The sequence below is a fragment of the Eucyclogobius newberryi genome, unplaced genomic scaffold (assembly GCF_026437365.1).
Source record: "Eucyclogobius newberryi isolate DKJ021-1_F unplaced genomic scaffold, fEucNew1.0.hap1 SCAF_6, whole genome shotgun sequence".
Lineage (NCBI taxonomy): Eukaryota > Metazoa > Chordata > Actinopteri > Gobiiformes > Gobiidae > Eucyclogobius > Eucyclogobius newberryi.
In genome coordinates this window covers 17,653,946-17,667,536 of record NW_027316278.1, presented here as the reverse complement: position 1 = coordinate 17,667,536, position 13,591 = coordinate 17,653,946, and the positions used below count along the sequence as shown (strand labels likewise).

General features: G+C 39.1%; 1 protein-coding gene across 14 annotated transcripts in view; it reads right to left on the bottom strand.

Moving 5' to 3' along the window:
- Positions 1-13,591, bottom strand: part of trpm3 (transient receptor potential cation channel, subfamily M, member 3) — a 105,009-nt gene that overhangs the window by 68,798 nt on the left and 22,620 nt on the right. The window lies entirely within an intron of this gene.

The following is a 13,591-nucleotide window of genomic DNA, read 5'->3' as shown; positions in this document are numbered from 1 at the left end:
TAAAAAGAGTGCATAGGTCTAATCTTCGTCTTTGTGTAGGGCCTTTGCCACCTCCAAGTCAGGAAGATCAAATGATTCCCCTTGTTCGTGAGCCTGAAGTTGATATAGACTCAGAAACTGAATCCACAGCCTCGGAACCTGACTACCTGCTAGTGGAACAAGTTGATGAACCCATTGGTCCAAGGTTGGAAGACCTAGAAAGTAATTCTGAGGGCGAAAGCAGGAGTAAAACTGGAAGTGACCAACTGTTGGATGTTGACATGATGGATGAGCCCGGTGAAGATTCTCCTCACTCAGGATCAGTTGTGGGAAGTCCGGGTTTGTCTAAAGAAAGACAAGTACCTGCTCCGCGGCGGAGGGCGGCACCATCCAAGATAGTCACGCCTATGCCACCCCCACGCAAAAGTGCAAGGGCAACCGCTGGTCAAAACAGAAACCCATTTAACTTACTTGTGAGTGCCTGCAATAATGCAGTATCTTTCACACCAGATGTGCTGTCTCAGGTGTTAGCTGGTATGGTCCTTTACACATCAAAAGCTATGGCTGATGGTTAGGAAGTCACCGAGACATTGACTTCTGGCAGGGGAGAATGTAGCCGGGTCATATAATAGTTTAAAAGCTAGTTGCAAGTCTCCGTTTAGCCAGCAGATGTCACTGTGGTCAAATGTGAGCACAGTCACACTTGCGCACCTGTGACGTCACCACAGCGCGACAGCCGAGTGCCTCGTTGAGAGAAACCAGAATTTGGTTCGTATATTGTGAATCTTTCTTTAAAATGAGCTTTTAGTGCAAAAATAATCTTTGATATCGTTAGACAATGCTTTAAACTGCATCATATTTTAAGATTATTTTCCTCTAATTTTGTAGAGAACAAGGATCGATGTAGATCGACTACTAGCCATGTGAAGCGTGTTACTACTGACGTAAGGGTAGTTTGAAACAGCGTGACGGCGTGAGTTGCAATATTGATTGATTGTCATGTTTATTAATGTTTAATATTGTGTTTTTGGTTGTTGACCAAGTTTGTATTTGTGGTTAATGCAGAGGGGAGACAGTACTGCTCGTGGTCCTTCTGTGCTGAGTGTGGTCCGAGCAGTCTGTTTGCTTTTTTTTCAAGTGAGTTAGGTTCATTGTCATACTGTGGGATTCTAAGGTAATTTTATTTTCATTGTATCCACAGTCGAATGTATAAAGTAAGATGTATTTATTCTTTGCGTTTTCATAGGACTTTAAGCCCACTACTGTTGTCTTTTTTTTGTTGATTTTATTTTGTTCCTGACACAGATATTAAAGTGTAAAGTATATTTTTTGAGTAAGCCAAATCAAACCAAAATTAATGCTGTTCTCCTCCTGAGGACAGTCGGGAAATAAAAGACCCACATTATTTTTTGGAGCTGCTGGTGTCTGTGTCCATCATTTTACCACCTGGCCACATATATATATATATATATATATATATATATATATATATATATATATATATATATGAAAACATTCCCGATATCACCGAATCACACATTTCTATAGAATAGTATAAAACATGCACAGAATTGGTTTTGGGTGTGCACACATTGTTACCTACGTACTCCTCCTTCATGTCACATAGACTAACAAATTATTCTTTGTTGACATTTCTGAGCAATGCCCTTTTCCAAAAAGTGTCCCAGTGTAGCCATTTGTTATGAGCCTGTCGATTGAGCTGTTGGATCAGTAATGGCGCTCTGTCTGTCACCTGTGCACAAGGATCAGCCTCAATATGGACGCGCTGCAGAGACATTATCATCTGCCTATAGCAATGTAGCTCTATCTTCACTTACAACAGATGCAAATATGCATCTTTGCTGCATCTATGCTGATCTTTTGTTATGCAGGGTGCTTCTGGACAAAATTGAAACAATAAATATGCGCTGCCTATATAAGCCACACAACCAGGTTGGTTGTCATATTTGCTGAGAAGATTTATTAAATACATTTGGAATAGGCGGACTATAAAACAGAGCATTCCCTTGACTGACCCATGGATGAATCTCTTTGGTCTGGGCTACAGCAGTGATACACACAAGTGGTAAAAGACCCTAAAGCACAAAGCTCATTTTAAACCTGCACTGATCTCATTTCCCTCCACAACATTTCTCTCAATCTTTTTTATGATATATTAAACCTTTTAGAAGAATCAAGACTCTGCTAAGTTGGATAGAAACAAAATAGATTTTACAAACGTTTATAATGCAGGATTATACATTTAGTGAAGACACATAGCATATGTAAAATAACAATTCAACAACAGTCCTGGTAAACTTCATTTACATGTCCTTGTCTATTTTGCTAAGTTCAAAATCCACACAATCTCTTTCCAAGTCTCAGCCAATGCCCACGAGCACATCTCCCAGACAGGAAGTTGGCACTATACTGCAGAGAGTATAAAAATAAAAAGTATGATTGTTATGTTACAGCTTCCAAAAAAGTTTCACCTTCTAGAAGGCTCTCTTCAAAAACAATAGAGGATTCTCCACAGGATCTTATTATTCTGCCAAATGTTACAGGCGGAATTAGCTGGAGATGGTTTCAACCAAAGACAAAAAAGTTACCAGTTTTAACAGAAGATAAGAGAAGGCAAGGCAAGTTTATTTGTAGAGCACAATTCGTACACAAGGCAAATCAAACAGGAAAAAATTCTGTAAAATCACAAAGACATGACAGAAATCACAAAACCTTAATTTCTATTCATTCAATTCAACAATTTTGCTGGCATGAATCATACATTTTGTCCGTGCTTAGTGATCCGCCAGATTCAAAACCAAATCTATTGGACCACACTGGCAGACACTCCAGACACTCCTTCCCACATTCATGACATTGCCAGAGTGGCAGGTGTCTCTGCTTTTAGATTGATTCTTTCCCATGACCGTCCCAAGACGTCAACACGCTATCTGCCTCTGCGCGCGCCTGTGCTGAGCGTATGTATCTTTTACGATGACTGTCTCATTGACGCCTCCATCTTATGTGTGGAGCTTTTGTATCTTTAACAACGGACCTAGTCTCGCCTGCTCCTCCCTAGATTTAGATTTTGCTAAACTAACAGACAAAACTTGACCAAAGCTTTCAATGTTTAAACTCACTTTTGATCAGTGGGTAGGTGCGTCAGGCTCTTAGTGGATTTGCAGGGATAGAGAACTTCTATTTGTTCCACAACGTGGAAATTACAGTGTTGCAACACAACGTTGAAGAGCAGCAGGAGACTAGGAACATGCGATAAAAAAATGATTTAATTAATTTAATTGACTTAAATCTAACGCAACAATGTGCAAGAATAAATAGCAGGTAATGCCAGTGATGATTCACATTATGTCACAGTATTGTACATATTTCTACAGGAGGATGACACATGTACAGTGTTAGTTGCAGGGTTCACTGTACAGTCTGACAGCAGCAGAAGGAAAGACCTGCAGAACCTCTCCAGAGCAGACAGAGCATCCTGCAGGGGGCAACACTCATTGTCCAACATAGATGTGAGTTTAACCCTAATGCTTCTGAACCCGCCTCCTGCAGCAGACGACAGCCATGGAGGGATTAAATATGCAAGTCTAATAAAACGGTTTAAAAGTCAAAATCCACTGTCAGTATAATTGCAAGACACTGATAAAAAGTTAACTCTGTGACAGTAATCCTGTCACTTCTCTCATATAATAAATTCACACGCACCTCACAAACTTTAAGCCAAGGCCTTCATTTGAACATCACTAATGGTAAATGCGTAAATGCGATGAGCATCAGGAAACATTAAATCTATTCAAGAATGAGAAATTTAGGAAAGCACAGACCAATGTTGGTCAAATCCTGAAATATTCTGGGAAATGCTTAACTTTTTGAGCGATCATTTGTGTGCTAATGATGCCTTCAAAGCAGCAGCGGCTGGTCCATTAAGGGCGCTGGGGCGCCGCCCCCCCTGTCAATCCGCCAACTACGTCAATTTCTTTTGTGTCTAAAAACAATATAATTTGTTCAAAGATATCTTATATTCTTATTAGTGTAAATGTGTAAAATAATATTACATATCCATATATATATCTATAAATAGATATAGGTGTATACAGGGCCGGCCCAGCCTATAAGCGAACTAAGCAGCCGCGTAGGGCCCCGAGGCGTTAATAGGGCCCCCAATCTGGCAACCAGTCTTATGCGAAGTGCAAGCGCAGCGTGCGCCACTAGTGTAGTAGCGCTGCTGGCGCGGCAGCGCACACAGCGGTAACATAACGCACAAACCGCATTTATTTATAATGACAATCTGGCAACCAAGACACCAAACCTGCGCTGATTGGGCAACTTCATTGTGCGCGAGCAGAACGAGAGCAAAACATAAACACAACAGAACGTGGTCCTCATGTCCAGAAGAATATATCTCCTGGTGCCGAAAAACGAAAGAAGAAACTTCTTGACGATGTAAAGAAACTGCAAACTCAACAACACTTTCCAGGTATTGAACTTCTCTTACAAAGAGACGGTTAATGCTGCTGTTTGAAACAACACGATTCTGTCAAGTTAGTTCGCTCAGGCTGGAGGCGAAGAGAGCTCTGCCCCGCGCATAATATGTCTGAATGAAAGATAATAAGCTTAACATTTACACCCAGGGCCGGCCCAAGCCTTCAGGGGGCCCTAAGCGAAATTTTTTTTGGGGGCCCCTCACCACGTCATCAGAATCAGTTTTATTGCCATTGTCAGTAAACAATTCACATATGGGAACTTTCTTCAACGCAAACAAAGCGCACCAAAACGCCAGGGCATCCGTTTGCCAGTTAGTTTATTCTCAACACCTCACAAACTCAAATATTGCTAACTTAAATCCCACAATGCAACTTGGTATTCCGCTGACATCACCTCTACTCCCTGAACAAATAACACACGTCCCAGATATGTTTTTGGGCATATTTGTGGGCGTTAAGGGTCTACAGCCACATTAGCAGTTTAAATTAATGAACAGGGGGGGGTCTGGGGGCCCTCCCCTAGAGATTTTCAGACCTTTTTTGGGTCTTCTGGTGCATTTTAATGTGGTCCAGCCAGCTAAAGTAAGAGTAAAATGTTGAGGTTGTAATGCTATAAAATGATGATGTGATGAAACTGTGCACTGCTGCCTGGCGCAGCCTGCCCACTTTTCTACGTAGCCGTGGGGCGGTTTGAAAAGCGCCTCAGAGCCCCATAGAAAATCAATGGGGATTTTTAGCCAAATCAAATCAAATCACAATCAAAAGTGACTACGTCACTATGGCTTTCTCTATAGGAAAATAGCGACTGATGGGCGCTCCAGAAAGCGCCCTTTTGAACGTAGTAGTTACGCCATGGAGCTACACTTTTTACGCTAGAGACACAGACACGTGCGCGCGGTCATGTCAAATAGCCCCCCCCCTATAATTTGTACCACCAGCCGCCACTGCTTCCAAGGTAGCTTTGAGAAAAGACTCATCACAGGGTGAACAAATGTGTTCCCTTTGACTTCACCCCAGCCATCGATATTATTAATAGTGTCTTCCCATGTGCCACTGTTGTGGACTCTAATTGAAGGGACAAGGTCAATGGCTTGTTCAACCACAAACGATAATGGAAAGCAGGACTAAAGCAGGACGTCCTGTTTTTCTTTCACTCTTTAACACAGTGCTTATCTTTTATATATTGGCTGTGACTCATATGGTGCCAACCAACAAGTACATTTGTAAAACTGATTCTGAAAAGAAGAGGACCGCATTGATCTGGAAGCATATTAGTTTAATAAATAATGCTTTTTCCATTTAATTCAGACAAAAATCTCACCAGCAGAATCCTGACCTCCTTTATAAATAATGAACATTTTGCAGTTGTTTGTTTTTGCTCTGTGGGGATTTGAGCCATGCCCTTTAATTGGACAACGAGGAAGTGAATGTTACAGTAAATGGCCTGTGTGTATGCATCATTACTTCAGCAAGAAAAATCTCCCGCAGTCAAAATATACAAATGTTTTGTAATTAAAAGCTACAGAGTTGGAGAAGCCGCTAAAAGGAAAGGGAAATAACACACGTTATATGAGACACGTTATATATATATATTATAAGATAAGATAAGATAGGATAATCCTTTATTGTCCACACATGGGGAAATTTCATTGATACAACGCAGGTAGATACAGAGGAAAAAGACAGATAACAGATTATAGGAAGTTTAAAAAACACTCTTATCTTAAACTCCTATAGACAAAACCTCACATTTCCCAACAAGGGATGGAGGGGGAAAATAGGATGTATATATATATATATATATATATATATATATATATATATATATATATATATATATATATATATATAAACTTGATTCATTTTTCAGTGTCGCCCTCAGAGGAAACTGTTGTTGTGATTTTGGGCGTTACAAAAATAAATCACTATATTATGAATATTTATATTAAACGTATTATATATGGTAGGATCGAATTGACCTACATTTACATTTGAGGTCAGCAGATCCATATTTACTCAAATGTGTGTCGTTGGAGTGGGAGTTATCACTGAACTGCGAGCCACAGCAGTGCTCATGTGCAGACAATCCACTACGTTCACTTTTAAAGTCCAGTACCTGCACCATGTGTGACGAACAGCTCATGATTCGCACTTTAAAATAAATCCTTTGTAAAAAACGTATAATTCATTACTAAGTACTAGTTATTTGTTTATAGGCACTTTTAAGACATATACTTACATTTATCGCTTGGTTTTTGAAAACAGCTTTATAAGCAGCTTATTCACACTGAACAAAATTTTGTACATAGTTTATGGTTAATGCCTTATTAACATATGTGGTATTATAAGCCATCTAAAAATGCTAATAATTGTCTAAGTGTTACCAATTGCTTTTTATGTACAGGAAATATAATTCTATTTTGCAATAAAACAAATACTAATTTATTTAGTTCTTATTTGACATAAATCACCTACAAACTATTTTTTCTAACATTTCCGCTGAAGGCAACATGACACGAGGACTCGGCTAGAGACTTTGGAGACTAGGAATTGCCCCTTTGGGTCAAGATTTATATAAATGAATAGTTACGTAAAACAGTTCCTTGTGACGTTAATTAACATGAGTCTATTCTACATTCAAAGGAGTGTCACTAATGTTCACATTGAAGTCTACTCATCATGAAACCTGTGTATGGCATCCACCAGACATGAAGTTAATCTAACAGATGGACAGCCAACAGGCCTGATAAATGGCTGACTTTACTAAAATTGCAACAGCATGACACCAACAGAAAACCCACTGGTTTTAGAAGCAGAGAATAACATTGTTCATAATGCATAAGATGTACAGACGTAGTTACACATGAATTATGATTCTCCTTGAGAGATTATTCACTTGACTCTGTTTATTCTTCTATCTTAATCTGATTGTAATTTCCTCAGAGAGGTGCAAAGGTATTCCTCTCATTACCTCGTGTTTTTTCTATCCATTATACCCCAATGCTCTGGATCCAAAATCAAAAATTATTTGCAATGCCTTCATGTTGATTTTTCAAGCCCAGGTCGACTTGAAATGACACATAGTCTGCCGGCTTGTACCTATCAGATGAGGAAATGGATTTGCAAACTCATCACGGGCTCATCAGTTAGGGTCACACATAATAAAACATACCTTTATCTCAATATTTACAACTGGAGCGTGAAAGTGAACTGTTTGACTAGCCTCTCACGGAGTCATTTTAGGCCCTTCATTAACACTGAAACCCTGCTCTCTCAGCCCTGAGACGAGTAGCTGAGTCACAACAACTGGTGCACACGTCCATCAAGCTCTACAAAAATAACTTCTATCAAAAACACATGTATGTCAAGCAAAACAGCAGTGGGCACCGGTTACTGTGAAGTGAAGCAATATTATTGTGTTCTCAAGAGGAATAGTCTAAATATGTGGAATTACTCTAACATAGGCGAGTGTTTGAGACATGAAACAAGTTGATTCTGTGTAATATAGAGTCATTTATCGTGTGACCTGATTAGTGTTGTCACGACACTATGATTTCAAACTCTATTTTCATACTAAGGAACATACTTCATTCTCTGAACCAGTTTCTTTGTTTCTGTAGGCTGTAGGCTTTATTAGACAGGACAGTTGAGTGTGAAGTGGGGGTGAAAGAGAAGGGAGTAAATGCAGTCAATTGTCAGAGGTGGGACAAGGTTTAGACATAAGACTGCCATTTTAATACAAAATAATAATAATTTCTGTATTAAACAGTGTGGCTTTATACTAACTCGGATCATGATCAAGATCATTCTAAAATTTTTAAGGAAAGGTCAAATTTAGTCCTGTTCAAGTGATTATTTTAGTATTGACACTTGCTGCTAATTTTGATTAGCATCTGATAAAGCCTCGACCTGATAAAACACACTTTTAAAGCCAAGATGAAGAGCCACTGCAGCTGGGTTTGGTAAAAGCCAAAGTGCATTGTGAGTACATGATTTTTCCTGTGTATCTGGAATGCCCTGATAAGGCAGAGAGCTGGCAAAGGCTCCGAGCCAGTGAAACCTCAGTGTCAGTCTGTAGTTTCACAGTGCGCCTTTTTCAGCCTCTCATTCATTACCGGGTTTCACTCTTCCTTTTTGACATATTTTCATCTCTTTTGGACTGAACTGCAGTGCTCAGGATCTCTTTCTAACCCCATGCTTTACAATAGCGCCTATTCACTCCATTCTCTTTGCTGATAGCCATCTTTATATTTAGTGCCTCGTTACTGCCATAAGCTTTCAGCCTGCGTTTGTTTCACTGTAAATGTAACTTTCTCTCTTTGCATGAAGCACTTGAGCACCTTTCCACCACCTGCCTCTGAGCTGTCCACCTTTGGTTTCCTTCTCTCAGCCCACAGACATGCTCTTATAAAACCTACAGTTGTCACAAGGCAACAGCGATTGATCTGGGGATCCAGGGGAAAGTGGTAGCTCCATTTGCTGTAGAAATTACAGAGTGATCATTCCAGGTGCTGGAGTATTTAAGGTATAAAGCCAAAAATTACATCAAACACTGCCCTTGTCTTTAACATGGCTTTGCATCTATGTAAAAATATTGCTCTTTAAATTCTCGTAGAAGGTCATGAGAGGACGAGCTAAACAGGAGTGAGCTGTGAAATGCACTTTTACAGTTTAACAATCTATTTAAAGGATCAAACTAGAACTGGACAAATTCAGTGATCTTTCCTGGAAGAACACTTCCACTTAATAAGAAATAAATTGGTGCATGCCAAAAATCTTAAAACAGTGTTATGACTGAGGACTATATGTTCTTGATCTGATAATAAGACCCCTTTAATAAATGAGTAATGCAGTGGGCATGATGTTTTGGCGAGAGGCAACAGGAGAAAAGAAATGTAAAAAATAATTCAATTACGTTTTTTTTTTTATATATATATATTATCACATCGCTCTAAAAAAGAAGAAAATATGATAGCACACAAAAACACAAGAAAAAACTGAATATTTTTATTATGTCTTTGTCTTTAAATATGACCCTCACATTGGCTGGTTGGTCTGGTCTAGAAATATATTCAAATATTCATATTCATTTTCATGAATATTGACACTTTCGCACATGGGTGGCAGTGCAGTCAAATAGCTCATTAACATAAAGTCTGACCACATGTTCTCATTTTTGTGTTGGTGATGACACCTCTCATGGTGACGGCTAAGCGTAATTAAACTAGGGACTTACTCAAGCCGATGCTCTGCTGCGCTGCAACCATCTGACTGCCACTTTAATTGCTTTTTGTCCACCTATTCCCACCACACTCTGTAGCGCTATTTGATCAATTTCAACTATTCCATGGGGACCGTGTCTTCATACCAACAAGCAAATTTGGTTTCAATAACTGATTGTTTGTGTGTTTTGAGAATCCCAGTTCCCAGTTGTGTATTGATGTGTGAGTGCACATGCTGTATACACGCAGACATAACTACATTAAATCAACTTCATATAAATATGCTGGCTTACTTGCATGCTTATGAGCGGGTGAATGTAGTGGGCAATATCACAGTTTTCTTGCAGCTACATCACAATTTTGATTTTGTCCCGATTATCGATGGACAATATATTTGAAATGTAGATAATATTGTAAATGTTGTTTGGAAGATATGCAGAATTTTGATATCAAGTACATTGTTTATAGTAAAAAATACTACAATCAAATCTGATAAATAATACAAATTAGAAATGTACATTAATTCAAGATATTATGTGATATTTCTGCACTTTTGAGATTACTTTTTATAAGCACCATTAAACCTCAACTAATAAATTTAACACTTGTTTCAACACTTGACTAATTGCCTAAATAATTGTCGAGCCCTTCACGATCTTGAATCTTTCAATTGCCTTTAAGAGGTAAATGAAATCATCCCCCTCTTCTGAAAGTTCACACTTCACTGTGAATGGCTAAATCCAACTGTCACTCTCTCAGAGCCAAGTCCAATCATTAGGTGAAATGGGTGGGTGTGTTTGAGCAAACAAACAACGTTAAATAAGTTGACAATATAATCAAAATTGCAATAGTCACAAGGATGAGATCACGATTCAATTTTCATCACCGTATAGCCCAGCCCTAGGTGAAGGGGCCTAAAATGACAGTGTGGTTTTGTGCACCTGTGGTACAGAGCTGCAGAGTATGGTTTCCTCAAATAGCCTGTCTCATTTGCAGCCTCTGTGGTCTCGCCTGTCTTTGTCAGCCCGCAGTGGCAGCCGTTACAGCAGCAACAGCCCAACACCTGACCCTCTATATACCTACAGCGAGCAGTCATACATAGACATGAGACACACAAACTAATATAATCCTGTCCCTAAGCTCACAGGCTTGCATGTTTTGTGTCAAAGCCAAGATAAATCAATAAATCAAATGTATTTGTAGAGCACAATTTGTATGAAAAGCATTACAATCACAATTCAATATAAAACCACAATTCAAACAAATAAAAGCATACAAAGTTATTTTAAAGAGACAGTGTAGAAAGGCTTCAAGAGAGAAAAGTAATGGCAGGCTGTATTTGCTGTGGTGACCGCCAGGGAAGTGGAACGCCTTTTTCAATCAATCCAATGGAACATGACCTTTTTCTGGTGGTCAACAAGTACAAGAGTCCATCTACAACAACAGCACTGTGCCATTACTGACGCTGCCCATGACCTGGTTCATGGAAGAACTCTTAACGTTGAACAGTTATACAAAATGCTAGGTTTCTGGGTCCCTATTTTGTCATGTGTTTTAATATCATTTTAAAGGTGAGGGTGATTTTCAGTCACAGTCAGTAATAGATGTCGAGGGAAATTATAAATTACGATTTGGGTGTAAACTTGGGGATAAATATGTGAAGGAGAGATGAGTTTGGCTTTAGTCCACTAGGTTTGCTCTGTTATTCAGTAAAACTGTAAAATGCTTTTAATATCAACTGAATCAGATGTTGTAATGACATTTATATTCATATATTTATTATACCGTACAGTCCTGGTTCAGGTTCTGTGGTCTAGTTCTGCTCAAGATGTTGTTTAAACCTGATGTAATCTACAATATCTGCTTCAATGATTTGATTATTGATTGACACTGAGTTGGTCTTTGCTAAGTCCTGCTTTGGTCCCGTTTTTATGGGACAGAGCAATATTCTTCTATTCTTTTACTTCAATAGATTTCTGCTGAATAGTACCAAGGTGAGTTGTTTGTGGATATTGGATTTAATAATAAAATTGTGGAGTAGTTTTGTAGTCCTGCCCCCAGACAATAGTCCTCCGAAAAATCTGGTCCCATGGAAAATATAACTGAATTGCCCTGCAATAGAGACTTGTGACTAGTGTGTGTAAACAAAATGCTGCATTCTTTAAGTCCAGTACTATTCCAGGAGCAAACACTAATACAATTTCAATGGGGGAGTTAACATGTACATATAAACAGCGACCACATGCCTGCGTTGTCTACAAACACAAGACAATTAGTTTTTATTTGCTGTCCCATTCAAATTAATGTGAATGTTCTGGCAAGCACCAGGCTGCATGCACATATGTTCTAAACACATCGCGGCTGGAACGCTCTATTGACCGAGCAATTGGAAATGAAGCAGCTCAGTCAGTTTTGAGTGTGCATCCACTGGCCCAGGGTTGGTGGTTGGGGCTCAGTTCCAACAAGCCAATTCTGTTGTTGTGTCCTTGGGCGAGACACTGAGTCTCACCCCTAATGTCTGTACACACTGGTGTATGAACGTATGTGCGAGCGGGTGAGTGCTTCCTTGAAGTAAAGTAAGCTGTGCTTTGAGTGCATTGAAGGTAGAAAAGAGCTGTATAAATTTGATTTACCATTTGTGTATCTTTTTAAGTAAGAAAAATAACTAAATTAAATTAATATGACTTTCATCAGTTCATAGTTTCCACTGCAGTATTTGTTGAACACAATAATAAGATCCAATCACTCCCATCTCTGAGTGTTCCCTTTAGAGCTCGCCAACATTTAGTCACCCCCGATTTATTAACTATGAGACCAGACTGAAAGTTAGTGAGAGCTGAAAATGAAGTGCTGAGTCGGCATGAGCCATTCATGTTCTCTGCAGTAATGATCTCCTGCTCGCTGCGCCGGCTCGGAAACAGATGAAGTGTGGTTTACTCCTCACCTTCCGACAGACAGGGATAAAGCTCCATTACATAAGGTTGTTGGCAAGACTCCGCACACAGCACCTGCCAACAGTCCCACAGAGAAATGGACACACATTTATCACTATGGTGCTGCCCAGCACTCTATTTTTACTCTCGTTTATTCAGTCTCTAAGAAACCTTTTAACCATATTTAAATGCTATGCCTACATTTTTTTTATCTCCAGGAAATAGTGCACCTTCTTTAGCATTTGGAATAGGGCTGAAAGGCACGAGCACAGAGCAAATGTCTAAATCCCAGCTTCATGGAGTTTATAATCCTCTTGATGTTCTGCTGCAGTCTGTTATTCCCCACTCAAGACACAAGAGGGAGGAACCAACCTTTCTAAATGTACAGAAATGTATCTTTGAATGGAATGCAAGACATAAAGAAGATACTTCTTTATAAAATGTTGTATTTAACATACATTTTCTTAAGCCTCAGATGGAGGTCAACACAGGATGTCAACCATATTGAGTTTTGTAGCCTTATATTTGTACTCTACATACACCGTCTGTGTTAAGTCTGTTTTAATTGTAATTTATCTGGACCTTATTGCATGTGTCCAGCAGTATATCCAAATAATCCATGTATTCTGACGCAAGCTTCTTCAACATATTGAGTTGTTCAATGTAAACATGCGTCAACAATCGTCACTATACCATTCTGTTTTCAAGGGCCTATTTGAACAAGAGAACGGGACCAAGACTATGTATACATCACAGAGTGCAAACAACAAAATATACTGCCTTATTCTCCATAAAAACTGCAAACCATGTATATGTTTAAAATGTGAAGCTTGAACAGACATAAATCTAATCACAATCTCAGAAAAAACGCAATTGAATATTTTTTCATTTTCATGCAAAATCATGCATAAGCCTTAAGAAGTCGTGGTAATTGTAAAAGGAGTAGGAATAAAGA